This window comes from Saccopteryx leptura, chromosome 8 (genome assembly GCF_036850995.1).
Source record: "Saccopteryx leptura isolate mSacLep1 chromosome 8, mSacLep1_pri_phased_curated, whole genome shotgun sequence".
Lineage (NCBI taxonomy): Eukaryota > Metazoa > Chordata > Mammalia > Chiroptera > Emballonuridae > Saccopteryx > Saccopteryx leptura.
The window spans coordinates 3,393,092-3,406,921 of NC_089510.1; the positions used below are offsets into that span (position 1 = coordinate 3,393,092).

Genomic DNA, 13,830 nt, shown 5'->3' on the forward strand with positions numbered 1-13,830 from the left:
TGGGGGGCGGGCACAACACGCGCCGGAGCTGGGGGGCGGACACAACGCACGCTGGAGCTGGGGGGCGGGCACAACGCACGCTGGAGCTGGGGGGCGGACACAACGCACGCTGGAGCTGGGGGCGGGCACACGCACGCTGGAGCTGGGGGGCGGACACAACGCGCGCCGGAGCTGGGGGCGGGCACACGCACGCTGGAGCTGGGGGGCGGGCACAACGCGCGCCGGAGGGGGGGCACAACGCACGCTGGAGCTGGGGGTGGGCACACACACACACACACACACACACACAAAAGGAATCTCAGGGGTGTTGGGTGGGGCACCAACCGTGGGAGACTGTAGCATCCCCGCAGGGCTGAATGTCACGTGCGCGCGCGCGGTCACCTGAGCAGGCACTGAGGCAGATTTGATCATCAGGTCACAGGAGTAGGCGGCTGGGAAAATGGCTCCAGTTAGCCCTGGCTTGTTGACTCAATGGACAGAATGCAGGAGCCCCTTCCCCCATGTGGACATCCTGGGTTTGATTCCCAGTCAGGGCACACAGGAGAAGTGACCATCTGCATCTCCTCCCCTCCCCCTCCCCCTTCTCTCCCTCTTCCCCTCCCACAGCCAGTGGTTTGATTGGTTTGAGTGTTGCCCCCCCCCCCCCCCCCCCCCCCCCCCCCCCGCACCCACCCCCCCTGCAGGGAGGATAGTTCAGTTGGTCTGAGCATCAACCTCAGCTTGGTTAATTGTAGCACTTTTGTATCTCTGTTAGTAGTAAAATCTTCTAACCGCCCACGGGTTTCACAGTAATGGTAATTTATAAAGTAGGGAAGTCACTTTACTTTATAAAATTTATAAAGCAGAGTTACAGCAAGTTAAAGCATATAATAATAATTATTCACCAAGTACTTTATGTCGGATTTTCGCTAAGTTTGGCAGAATAAATCTTTATAAAACAACTTACTATACTTACATCTATCTTTTTATTTATACTTTGGTTGCTCTGCTACTGCCCACCATGGGAACTGGAGCGCCCCCTAGTGGGCGGTAGGGACCAGGTTGACCACCACTAGGGGGCGGGAGGGACCACGTTGACCACCACTAGGGGGCGGCAGGGACCAGGTTGACCACCACTAGGGGGCGGCAGGGACCAGGTTGACCACCACTAGGGGGCGGCAGGGACCAGGTTGACCACCACTGGATTGGAGCATCAGCCCCAGATGGGACTGCCAGCTGGATCCCGGTCCCCGGGCATGTGGGAGTCTTTCTCACTATCTCTCCTCCTCCCACCTAAATAGAAAAAAAAGAAAAAAGACTCCAGTTAGCAGAGAGGTTAGGAATGAAGATAGAAGTGTTTGAGCCAAAGGGATGGAATCCTAAAGACTGGGCTGTCTGTGGCCGCGTCGGAAGTGGACGCAGCAGAGGAGGCGGCGCTGTGTCAGGCAGCTCCATGAGGCGGGAAGGCTGAGTAACACGCAAGCCACACCCTCGACAAATCCGTCTTGAAAAATAAGAGTAGGCCCAGACCGAGTGGCTCCCCAAGGCCGACATCTGCAGTAGCTTTTCATAGGGCTATTAATTGGTTGTTGGCTACCTCATCTTGATCTTCGTGCATTTCTATATCTCTGCCCCCGGCTTCTTCATGCTGGAAGTCACCTATCTTCAAAGCAGAAACATCATAAAAACCACCGCAGTTCTGACTGCAGATAGTTTTAGACCAAAGCTATGTAAACACATTATGCCACGATAGTTTCCTCCAGTGGCCTCCCAGCTAGTTATACAATTCTCCCAGAAAGGGAATTTGAACCATTCTAAATAAAACAAAACCCAACAAGCAGACCCCCCCCCCCTTCCCGGATGCAATAACCAAGGTGGGGAGAAGCCCCGAAGACGTGGGAATTTCTGTTTGGAGGGATGAACTCTTACAGGGTACGTGTTCCCTCTTTTTTTTTTGTACATTAGTCTATTTTATTAGAACTCTGGGCATGGAAGGAAAAGAAATAGGTTCATTAGGTCGGCCTCTAATAATGCTCATTCTGTCCAGAGGAAGAGTCAACTACCCTGGTCCAAGGCCGTTGAGTTCATAGGTGGTGGAGCCGGACATCAAAGCCCAGTGACCCGGCCGGCCCTGGTGTCCAAGTCTCTGACCAGCATGACCTGCTGTCCCCCCCCCAACCCGGGCCAGCAGGCGAGCCAGGGAGGGTGGGTATCCGTGCTCTGTTCCCCTCGCTTGCTCCGCCGAAGCCCAGGGAAGAACTCCACCCTCCGGGGGAAGGCCGCTCGCGATGCTCATTTTGTGCACTTAGCTTCAAGAACGCCCCTGCCCTCCCTACTCGGGGCACAGGGAATTGACCGGGCCCTTGCCGTCCCCACGCTGGGAGCTGATGAAATTCTATTCGTCCCCCTCCTCTAATTTGATTTGGTGTGTCCTGTTCACGGAGACACCGGCTCGGCATAAATCCTGGCGGGCCCCGTGCTCACACGGCCTGGCTTTTTATTAGTATTGGGTGACAGGATTTCGGTAACTTAGATTTAGGATTACAGACATCACCGCCAGAAAAGAATATATATATATATATATATATTGATAGTGGGCTGCCGTCCCCCACATCGTTATGCTTGGCTGGTGGCACTGCCTCTATGAAAACTCATAACACTCATCCCTGACTTCAGTTCAGAAGTACAGTGTGTTCTCTGCCTCTCTGTAAGAACGGCCTGTGTGCGGAGATAAAACTCAGGAAGCTTTTTGGTTGTGTGTTATTTATTTTTTTTGTCTTGCAGCGAGGAATTTGGAGAGACTCTTTATAGGGACACGTCCCTAGGTCAGTCAGCAGCCGTCAAGCGTTCCTCTTGATTTGCTGGCATTTCAATATTGCGTCTTTAAAAATGCGCTTGGAGGTCATGCAGGGTCGCCTCAAATACAACTCCAGTGTCATCTGAATCCTTGTAACGTAACTCTTAATTAGCTCTGAGAAAGGGCAAAGCTTAGTCATTATTATGCTGAAGAGGACATCTAATTTTTTATAAGGACAAGGATAATTATTAATTGTATGCTCAGAATTTTTGTTTTTAGGCAAAAAGTACACGTATGGTACTCATCCGAATTACTTCATTTCCAAGTTCTGAATGAGGGCAACAACTTGGTTCTGTTTATGTGCCACTCAGGATAATAAGTAGTGTATTTGTATTTTCTCATTAAGACGTGTCAGCAATCTTATGAGATGGTTAATGACATGTTTTAAAGTTGGACAAAGTACCTCGTGTGGTCTTCGGTTCCCCAGAACGCAGACAGTGGGCACACGGACAGGGTTTGCTTTGAGTCTGTTTTGTTCCTGGATCCATCTCTTCCGATCTAACGGTCTTGTGCCGTGGACCTTCAGACAGACTGGTGGGGGTCGGAAGAGAGCTTCTCTGTGCCTGTTCGCGGGACAATCCTTTTCTTATATCCGTGACTATCTGGCCACGTCCTCTGCGTGCACCTTAGACATTCTTGCACAGATGGGCACGGCTGTGCCTGCAGGTCTCTTTCTGCATCCTGTGAACTACATCATCCACGCAGGGTCATTTGTTCGAGTTTTGATGAGGAACTAGAATAGGAGTGTAGAAAGAAGAGGGGGGAATGTTTTTCCTTTGTTTGTGTCATAACATTCACTTCTTCATGCTAACTAGTGTTCGAGCCCTCTGCGGACAGGCCTCTTTGTGCCCCCATGGATGGTGGAAGGTGATGGAAGAAGACCTCAAGTCACCGCTCGGACCTCTGCTCGGACAGATGCCAGGACCACCCTGGCCGGAACCTATAAAAGAAAATTAAATAAACCCAATAACTATGTCACCTCGGGATTTATGGGGTGTTTCGTTGCATTGATTTGCTCATTACAATTTGTTGAGTTGATCAAATCAACATCACTGCTTTCAAATGTGCTGAATACCAGCATAGTTATAGAAACAATAGTTTTAAGATTTAAATATAGAAAGCAGTTTTACGAGGTAATTTAGCAAAGGAAACACACAGCAGCAGGAGCCCACAGCACATGGTAACCATGGAAAGTCAGCCCTTGGGTGCTGGGACTTGGGAGTTGAATTGAAAGCTGGCTCTCGGAAGTCTCCAGAACTTGAAAGAAGGAATGGTGAACTACTGGGCATTTCTGTGTACAGCCAATCATCAGCGATGATGTTTGCAAGTCATGTTAAAAATAATACCATACACAGACTCTCCGGACAGTAGGGAGAGTTCACAGGACAAGAAACTTGTGAGTTTTGTTTATGTTGCCTTAATGATGTAGCTTTTATTTTATTTTATTTCTTTTCTTGCATCTGAATTTGCACATATACAAATGGCATGGCTCAACAAGTGCAGAAGATGGACATCTGAGAATAGCATGAATGTAGATAACAGAATTGGGTCCCAAAAGGAGACTGTAGAGTCTCTACCTTCCTGTTATGAGTTCCAGGAAGGAGCTGCCATTGATGTAGAATAGGACTTCTCTGATCTTGTTTGCTCCGGGCTGAATGGACTCTATTCACTCCAGCACGGGTGTTTCCGGAAGGGCACAGGACTTCACTCTTTCTGGTGGAGAAAAGATAGCAACATGGGCTTCAACGACACCGATTCTGGTATAGAACCATATGTTTGATAGAATCATTGTATTTCCAAAAACCTCTTTTCTATCTTTTAATTTTCTTTTTATTGAAATAAATCTATTTGCCAGTCGTCTTAATACACCTTTATTTTTTCCTAATTGCACGGCACCAGTGTTTACATGAGTCTATTGCTCACTCTCCGTAGCGAGTAACTGTCTTCATTATTTGTTACATAACAAGAACAAGAATGACGAAGTGAGAATGACACGCAGGAGTCTAGGCTCAGATAAAGGGAAACAGGTTTTGTGAAGTCATTCTATGTTTCAGTTCACACCACCAAATATGTAGATATAGTTTGTTTTTAAGGAAGAAATGAATATTTATTGCTACTTTATCAAAACTGCTTTCACATTCCCGCGGTCCCTTCTAATACGTTCTGCTTGAATGTGTCTAGTGGCCCGGATTGCTATTTTAATATCAGCCTATCCCACGCCATTAGGGAAACAGGATTCTCAGAATTACTCAGCTGTTGTCTGCCCATGGGTCCTCGTTCTGACCTCTGGACAAACAGACCAAATTTAATCTTTAACTACAACATGGACAAGCTCTCGAATACAGTGGGTGAATTCCCGCCTCCTTTGAATATCAATCATCATTACAATCTCCTTCAGACGGTGTGGTTTCTACACACCTGACGGTCATAGCCCTTATCCCGTGGTTATACTTGTGTCTGATGAGTCCCTCTTGTTTGTTAGATCACCATCCATTCATCCACTAGCTACTGTGTGTCAGATATTGAGTTAGATGATGCAAAAAAAACCTCTTCTTTTTATTTAGCAAGCATTTGCATGTTCTTTTCTGTGTTCTCAGGTGTGTTCTATGTGCCTGGCACATGTTGACATGGTTAGCCCTCTTACCCAACCTGTTGACGTGCATCATCCCCGTTCATGCATCAGAACATCAAGGCACAAGGAGGCGAAGCCACTAGCCTGTGGTCACCCGGGTAAGAAGTGGTCGAGCCAGGTTCTGAATGCAGGAGCTCTATCTCGAGAATCCACTGGGGTGTGCTTTCTCTCCTACGCTGTGCTTCATCTCACACAAAGTTCGTTTGTTTTGTTCTTGTTGTGGTTTTGAACATGGAAGTATAGAAACCTGGGAGCCTGGGACCCCCTGTGGGGAACTCGCCCAGAGGAAGATAGAATGGGAGAAGGGGGGGAGGGGCTTGGGAGTCTTGAACGTTCTCCTAAATTAAGCTTCCTCTTAGGCAACTGCTCTAAACAAGCCGTTTTTTCTGTTATTGGCCACCCTAGATATATTATTCTATTTAAGGAAGGAATGTATTTTTACTGTTACTTTTTTCACAACTGTTTTCCCATTCCAGTGATCGGTTCTTGCCGCCGTAATAAAACTTCAGGAGTGAAGAAGATTGTCCGCACGGCTCCGTCTAGAAACGGCGTTAAGAGAACTGTGGTCACTTCCTTGGATGAGACCCCAGGCTGCACCTGCTGCTTGGTCATAGGCAATCATGTTCATTTCAGGAGTGATTAAAGCACTCAGTCTATTTTTTCCTGCTTGTTGCCAAATAAGATAGCTCTAATTCTGTTCCCACGCAATCGGTCTTTTAAATTGTAGGTGTAAGAGTATCCCTGTTAAATTGCGTATTGGTCTGGGCAGTCTGGGGTCAGGAGTTTATGATATGAGCTGTATTGTGGAACTGTAGAGCATAAGGTTTTCTCTAGCAAAGGTTACGCTGACGAAATGCCATTAACGTCAATGGAGTGCATCATGAATATGGATAGAATTTCCTTCTACATAAACACATATACATCGTTTTAAAAAAAATCAAGGGAAAACAATCTTGGAGAAGTACATGCTGGTTTATTTGATCCACTTGATGAAAGTACCCTGAATGGGGAGTCATTGCCAGCAGGGACCGTTGCCGTGCCCAGGTAGAGGTATAGCTTTCTCAGGTTTGAGGAAGTCAGCGTAGTTCCTGGAGATGGATGTAAAGTTTTTCCTGTAATGATGTACGGATCAATTTAATATGTACAATACAGATACCACTAGCTCTACAGAACTGGCGTATAAGGGAAATCGCAGAACGGGGAAGTGTTACGGGATTGTACTTTACAACTATAAAGTACTCAAGAGGGAGAGACAGCCTTCTCAAGTTAGAAGTTTCTGATTTCAAAACGAAGGGCAGTGTATAGAAAGTGGATTAGGGTGAAAGGTATACCACCAATAAACGCTCAACCTATACAATTTGATTGCTCTCAGATACATCTGTGTGTGTTTGGAGCACGATGATAAAATATTTAGCTAGTTATCATATGTTTACCTAAACTTGACATGTTAATAACGGGGACGTTTGTCAGATGTTTTGCACGTGGCAGACTCTTTCTGGGATGACCTGATTGATGACTCCTCCGGTGAACTCCGAAGGTGAATGTTCTCATCATCTCTATGTGACAGGTGAGGAAACCAGAGCCTCGGGGAAATCGGTCACTCTCCCAGTTTCAGTTCGTTGACACACTGAAATGGAACTCAGCCATCTGACCTCAAAGCTCAAGTCCCCAACCACTTTTTACCTCCTTCCTAGCAAATGTCATTCGCTGCTGTTCCTGCTCAGACATTGCTGTTAGTTCACTGTAGGGAGGGTCCGGTGTACAATCTATAGATTGAGGTTGGTCTTTTTAAAAATGCAACCTGTATAACTGACTGTCCCGGGCTAGATTTCCCTGAAGCACATCCAGAGAGCAGGGCGCTGTTAAGGATGCCTCGCTGGGAAGGGTGTTAGGAAGTGGGAACAGAGTAGAGGGCGGACATACTGGCTCCTCAGCATGGGGGCGAATTCAGTCCCAGCCGCCGCTTAATCTTGCAGGTTAGCCCTCAACTATGAAACCCACATTCAAGAGGATCCTGTTGTGAGGCAGAGAAGCAGGATTGTGGTACTTCTTCACGAGCCATTTACAAGCAAAGGGCTGCCAGAGTCACAGACAGGTGCCAAACCCAGAGACCAGGGACACAGGATGGGAGGGCATGAGCTGAAAGGAACACTGAAAAGAATTCAAGGAGCGGCTCCTAGTTCATTGGTTCAGGATTCAGCTCTGAAAATAATTTTTTCTGTTAAAAAAAAAAAAGAGAAAACCTTTAATATTTAAAATAGTGGAAACAAATCATCATCAGTGATGACCTGAAATAAAATATCTGTTTAGATGCAGATATCAAAATAATGTCAAATTTTACCTGATGATTTTTTTTTTTTTTGTTAATGCGCCCACCTGTTGGTGCATTATAACATGTCACATTGAAAGCTCCACACCAGACTCTTTCTTAGATATTGAGATGGTGGCTGGGCATTCCATTTCACAGATATTCCCCAACATCACCAGCGGTGTTCACATAAAGCCATCTGATCTCAACGGAATCCCAACCAAGGGCTGGTTTGAGGTAAGGTTCTTGGCTTGTCAACAGTGTCAAGGAAGTGCAAGGTGGTTGTTCCACATCATTAAAGCGCTGATTTCTGTTTTTATCTTCGCTGTTGGTTTTTACCGGCCACAGCCCATTATCTACTCACGGCCATTGACGACTAAAACTGCTCACCGACTCTGTGCTGCCAATAATAAATGATCCCCAGTTCTACAAATGGGCTTATTAGGATGGAATTCTTGTGAGATATTTTCCCCAGGTCTGTTCTTTGTTCATAATTTTCTCCTATTTTTTTTAGGAGACGCATGTTCTGATAGGGTGGACAGTGTGATGGATTCGTTCCCCTCAGAACTCCTCAGGGGATGCATATCATAGCGTATCCCTGGTCACTATTTCTTTGCCTTTGAACTTTGAATGGTAGTTAAAAAGAGCTCTTATTGTATCATAAGTTTACAAATTCTGAGCATCTATATATTACTTACAATCACATATTTGGCAACTTTTTAGATTATTATTAATAATAAACGTGTAGACAAAGTATACACGGAGCACGCATTGAGTATTGTTAATAATGTCAGTGTTCCAATACAAGAAGGTAGGTTTTCTTACCTTGACTCTGTAGACCCGGGAATGTTGTAACAAATAAAATCAGTAACTTTCCAGGGGACTAGTTCCCTAAAGTTGTTACAACAAAGGACCTCAAACGAGGTAGCTGAAAGAGCAGAACTATATTTTCTCATCGTCTGGAAGCTAGAAATACAAAACCAAGGTGTTGATACAGTTGGCGTCTTCTGAGGGTTCTGAGGGAGATTCTATTCCAGACTCTCTCTCTCTCTCTAAGCTTCTGGGGATGCTTAGTGACCCTGGATCCTTGTTGGGTCACTTGGTGCATCATGTCATTGTCTGTCTCCATCTTCATATGGTCATCCTCGCCGCGTCCCTGAGTCTCCAATATGACCATCTGCTTCTGAGGACATCAGTCATACCGGATTAAGAGACCACCTTACTTAACTCACACCCCATGTTAACTAATGATTCCTACAACCGCTCTGCTTCCAAACGGGATCCCACTCTGAGGCACCGGGGGATGAGATTTCCAATGCAATCTTGTAGGGAACACCATTTAACACCTGCGTGTATTGACTGGGAGAGAAGAGATTCCAAGTCAGTGCAGGGAACCCCCCCCCCCCCCCGCCCGAGTCCATGCTTTTTCTACTCTTGAGAGCATAAGAATGAGAACCCGGACAGATCAGTGAAAACCACAACGCGCGAAGGAGACAGTAGCATCTCCATGAACCTTTTGTTCCAGAAGAAAGGAACCAAGAACGCTGTCAGATGTTGGTCACTCTCAGAGCCACAGAGCGCTTTGTTGAGCGAAATTAGGGGATGCATGACCAGGTTTCCGATGAATGGCATGAAGTGTATTTGTGAATTTGAGGACAAAGCGGATGAGACTGGTAGAAACGGGCGGCGTATAATTTGAGCAGACAGCCGATTAACAGGCAGCAGCACCCCATGAAGGCTCGCTTCGCCGCCTGGGTTCGCCCGAGGCCTGGGTGCTAACGAAGGGGAGAGTAAATCGAAGGGAAATCGCTGGAAGGGAAGAAGTGTGGGAGTAGATATATAATTTGAAAATAACAACAAGGTAGCAACTGGGGAAAAAAAGAATGATTGTTTCTTAAAAGAAAGATAACCCTCATAATCCCAGACTCATTTGTTTCTCAAAAAGAAAAGGGGGAAAAGAACAGAAGGAAAAGATTCGTGCGTGTGTGAAGAAACATGCAGTATTGAAAGTGAAACAATATAACTTAGGGGTGGAGTCCCTACCGTGGGAGGCACTGGATTGACCATTAAGCTGCCAGACAGAGTGTTAGAATAATGGTCTCAGTAAAGGTGTGTCCACCACTGAGGAGGACGCTGTTGGATAAATCAGCGAAGGCATCCCTCTATGAGGACGCATTTTCCTTTCATGTTTCCAGACCCACATAATGTTTTTACTGGTAAGGACTAAATGAAAGTAACACTGATTTTCTCGGCAAATCCTTCGCATATCTTTAAGAGAATTATCCATCCAAATGCTTCTGTGAAACCTTGGGGCAGAAGCAGGCTGGTAATGTAATGAGACTGATTTCCAAACCTAAAGTGTTTATAATCACAGGCGCTAAGTGCTCATTTTAGTTATTATGAACAGATCATTTAAGATATCTTTATAATTTAAGATACGTATCCTTATAATTTAAGATATATATTTGGCTTTAAAATTTAAGATAGATATCTTTATAATTTTAAGACATCTATATATATATACCTACATATCTATCTATCTATCTATCTATCTATCTATTTTTTTGAGAGAGAGAGAGAGCAGGGAGAGAGACAGACAGGAACATCGAGTTGCTTTTGTATGTGCTTGATTGGGTACATTTATTTTAACACGTAGTGATGAAAATGGAACAACATGTCAAGAATGTGTCAGTCTGCAAGATTTCATTTTTGTTTCCTTACTTGAGATATTTTTTTGAAAGCAATAGAACACATATTGAGGAATGTGGAGTCTGATGCTAACCAGGTGTTAATGCTAACTGTGGGATGTTCAAACTGGACAGATTTTTTAAAGCAATTTTGTTTCAATTTCCTTATTTGCAGAATGGAATAGTGATGCCTCTTCCTCTAGCCTTTGCATACTGAATGAGACCATTTAGAGCACAAAGCACACACTAACTGGCTTCAATGAGTATATTATTTTTTATTTAAAAAAAATTTGAAACCCCTTATATTTTATTTAGAGGTTTTACAAGATGAGTGACAAAACTCACAAAAGTTATCTGAATCATTAAAAAACACAAAGTCACAAGGTTGCTTGGTAAGTGGTGGCAGTGGCTACAGCACCGACCTGGAACGCTGACGTCACCGGTTCCAAGCCCTGGGCTTCCCGGGTCGAGGCACATACAACAAGCAGCCAATGAGGAGCTAGACTGAAGTAACTACTTCTCATCCCCCCCCTCTTCTCCCCCCCCCAGCCTCGGGTGCCTCTGAAAAATCAATAAAAAAAAGAAAGAGAGAAGGAAAGAAGGAAAGAAAGAAGAAAGACAGAAAGAAAAGAAAGAGAGAGAGAAAGAGAAAAAGAAAGAAAGAAGAAAGAAAGAAAAAAAGAAAGAGAGAGAGAGAGAAAGAGAAGGAAAGAAGGATAGAAAAAGAAAGAAAGAGAGGGAGGGAGGGGGAAGAAGGGGGGGAGGGAGGAAGGGAGGGAGGGGAAGGAAGGAAGGAAGGAAGGAAGGAAGGAAGGAAGGAAGGAAGGAAGGAAGGAAGGAAGGAAGGAAGGAAGGAAGGAAGGAAGGAAGGAAGGAAGGAAGGAAGGAAGGAAGGAAGGAAGGAAGGAAGGAAGGAAGGAAGGAAGGAAGGAAGGACCTGCTTCTTTCCACGCTGTGGCTTCCTGCCCCAGCCACGCGGACCCAGAGCTGCGTGTGCGTGGGACAGTTCACCCGGGCAGGCCCGCCCCTCTCCTCCGCTCAGGAGTGCAAGCGCATGGACATCTTCTATTGCGTTTGCTTTGATTTGCTCAGTTTTGTTGTTTTTCTCCTTCTTCCTTCTCTTCTGACGGCTTCTCCAGAGGCTCTGGATCCGCTCACAGGCTCTACTGCTCTCCCTGCGAGCGTCCTGCGTGGAGGAGACACGCAGCTGGGAAGGTGGCTCTGCTCTCTCTTTGGTGAAGTCTTCGTCCCTTTTCCTCTTTTCTTCCTCAGAGAACTCCACTGGGGAACGCGTGTCTTTCAACTGCCCCGAGTCCGGGGCTAGAGTCTCTTAACTCTTCAGCGCGTCCAGAATTAAAGGTGGGTTTCGCCGTGACGTCACCTTCCGGCGAAAGCATCTGCAGAGCGTCCGGATGCGCAAGGCCTTGACAGTCCTCAAAGGGCAGGCCCCTAATGTGTTCCCTTCTTCGTCTCCATGGTGACCTCCTTGCCTTTCTTCCTCCTGGGCCTCTCGTAAAACCTGAGCACGTGTAGAATTCCGGTTCATCAGACCCTCGGTTCTTTTAAACCCAGGCTCCTGTTCTGATGTTGTTCTCCACTGATGAATTCTAAGACATCCGGACTCCCACTAATAACGGTGTTTCCTGGGCTCTGAACGGCATGCAGACGGTGGAGAACACACACCACACGGTTCAGTCAATGGGGAGAAGTGTTCATGCCTTTTGGCTTTTGTCTCTCCTGCTGTGTGCTGGACCTCAGCTGAAAAACCTCTGGGGGCCCTGGCTGGTTGGCTCAGCGGTAGAGCGTTGGTCCTGGCATGTGAATGTCCCCGGTTCGATTCCCGGCCAGGGCACACAGGAGAAGAGCCCATCTACTTCTCCACCCTTCCCCCTCTCCTTTCTCTCTGTCTCTCTCTCTTCCTCTCCCTCAGCCAAGGCTCCATTGGAGCAACGCTGGTCCCAGACACTGAGATGGATCCATGGCCTCCACCTCAGGCACTAGGAAGAGCTCTGTTGCTGAGCAATGGAAAAACATTCCAGATGGGCAAAGCATGCCCCCTAGGGGGCTTGCTGGGTAGATCCCCATAGAGCGCAGGTGGGAGTCTGTTTCTCTGTCTCACCTCCTCACACTGAATTAAAAAAAAAATCCTCTGGGATTAGAGATTCCAAGGGAGGTCTCTGCTTTCACGATGACGGTTAAAACACTTGGCCCCACTGTGGCTGCTGTAGGTAAGAATGAGGGGAGTAAGGACTCACTCAACTCAGCCACCCCAGAATCCCCATCCGGTCTGGGGAACATCCATGGGACAGCCTCTGCTTGCAGCCTGTGGTGTCTGGACAGGGAGAACTTCGGAGGGTGCCCTGTCACTGGGAGGTCTGGACGGGGGTCTCTTCCGAGTCCAGCCTGCAGGCTCCGGTCTGCACTCTGGCTCTGGTGAACAGACGCAGCATCTTGGCTGGCTCAGAGTCCCCTCCTCCGAGGACGGGGGTTGCTTCAGCGAATGCCGGAGTTTCAGTATCATCTTCATCCGATGATTCGCTCGTCGCTGCCCGGGAGCAGCACGGAGAGTCCCTGGTAATTTTCTGCAGAACAGCACCCCTGTTCTCCACAGGGTGCAGAAGCAGTCAGAGTAATGCGTATAACTTGCGATGAGGATGCCACAGACGGCTGTGGGGAGTGTGGGCCATGTGGGGGGAGCTGCACGCAGGTGGCAGGCGGCGGTGCCCTGTGGACGGCAAGCAGGCTCCCCTGGGTATGTGGGGGCCACGTGGTGGGTCAGGAGGTGGGCTGAGGGTGGCACGTCTCTAGGCTTTGTGAGGGGGTGTCTGCAGCCCCAATGTCATGCCACTGACTCGAATACTATAGACAGCCAGAGAGCAGGGCGGGGGCATCTTCTCCAGTGACCAAGATGGCCCAGGGGAAGGTTCTTACACTGAGAGAGAGGAAAAGACAGGGTCTGCACAGGCCAACAGCTGGCAAGGTAATTGGATAAGAAAAGAGAGCCCTCCCCTCCCCTCCCCTCCCCATCCCTGTAAGAATCTCCGCTCCGAGCAGGAGGAGGAGAGGGTTTGGGAGGTGGGAGCCCACCGTTCTCCCAGGTCGGGCACCGGAATACGGAATACGGAATCAACCTCTTTCCTTCTGCACCTGCGGGCGCTGGGCTCTCCAGTTTGGCTTTGTTGTGTCAGGCAGCTGGACCCGCTTGTCTGGTTACAGTGATTCATCGACCCTGTTCAACCTCGAGAACAATCCAGGACCATTTCTAATTACCTCATTGACAGGAGTTTCACAGAAATAACCACAAAGATACAAGTTTTCATATAGGAGTGTAAGCATAAAAGCAGAGAAGAAAATCCCTTTTAATGCT

The 13,830-nt window shown here is 47.3% G+C and overlaps 1 pseudogene; it reads right to left on the bottom strand.

Annotated features, from left to right (window-relative positions):
- Window positions 1–6,632: 6,632 nt before the first annotated feature.
- The window catches only part of LOC136380067 (protein FAM114A2-like), an 89,470-nt pseudogene continuing 82,272 nt past the window's right edge, over window positions 6,633–13,830 (bottom strand).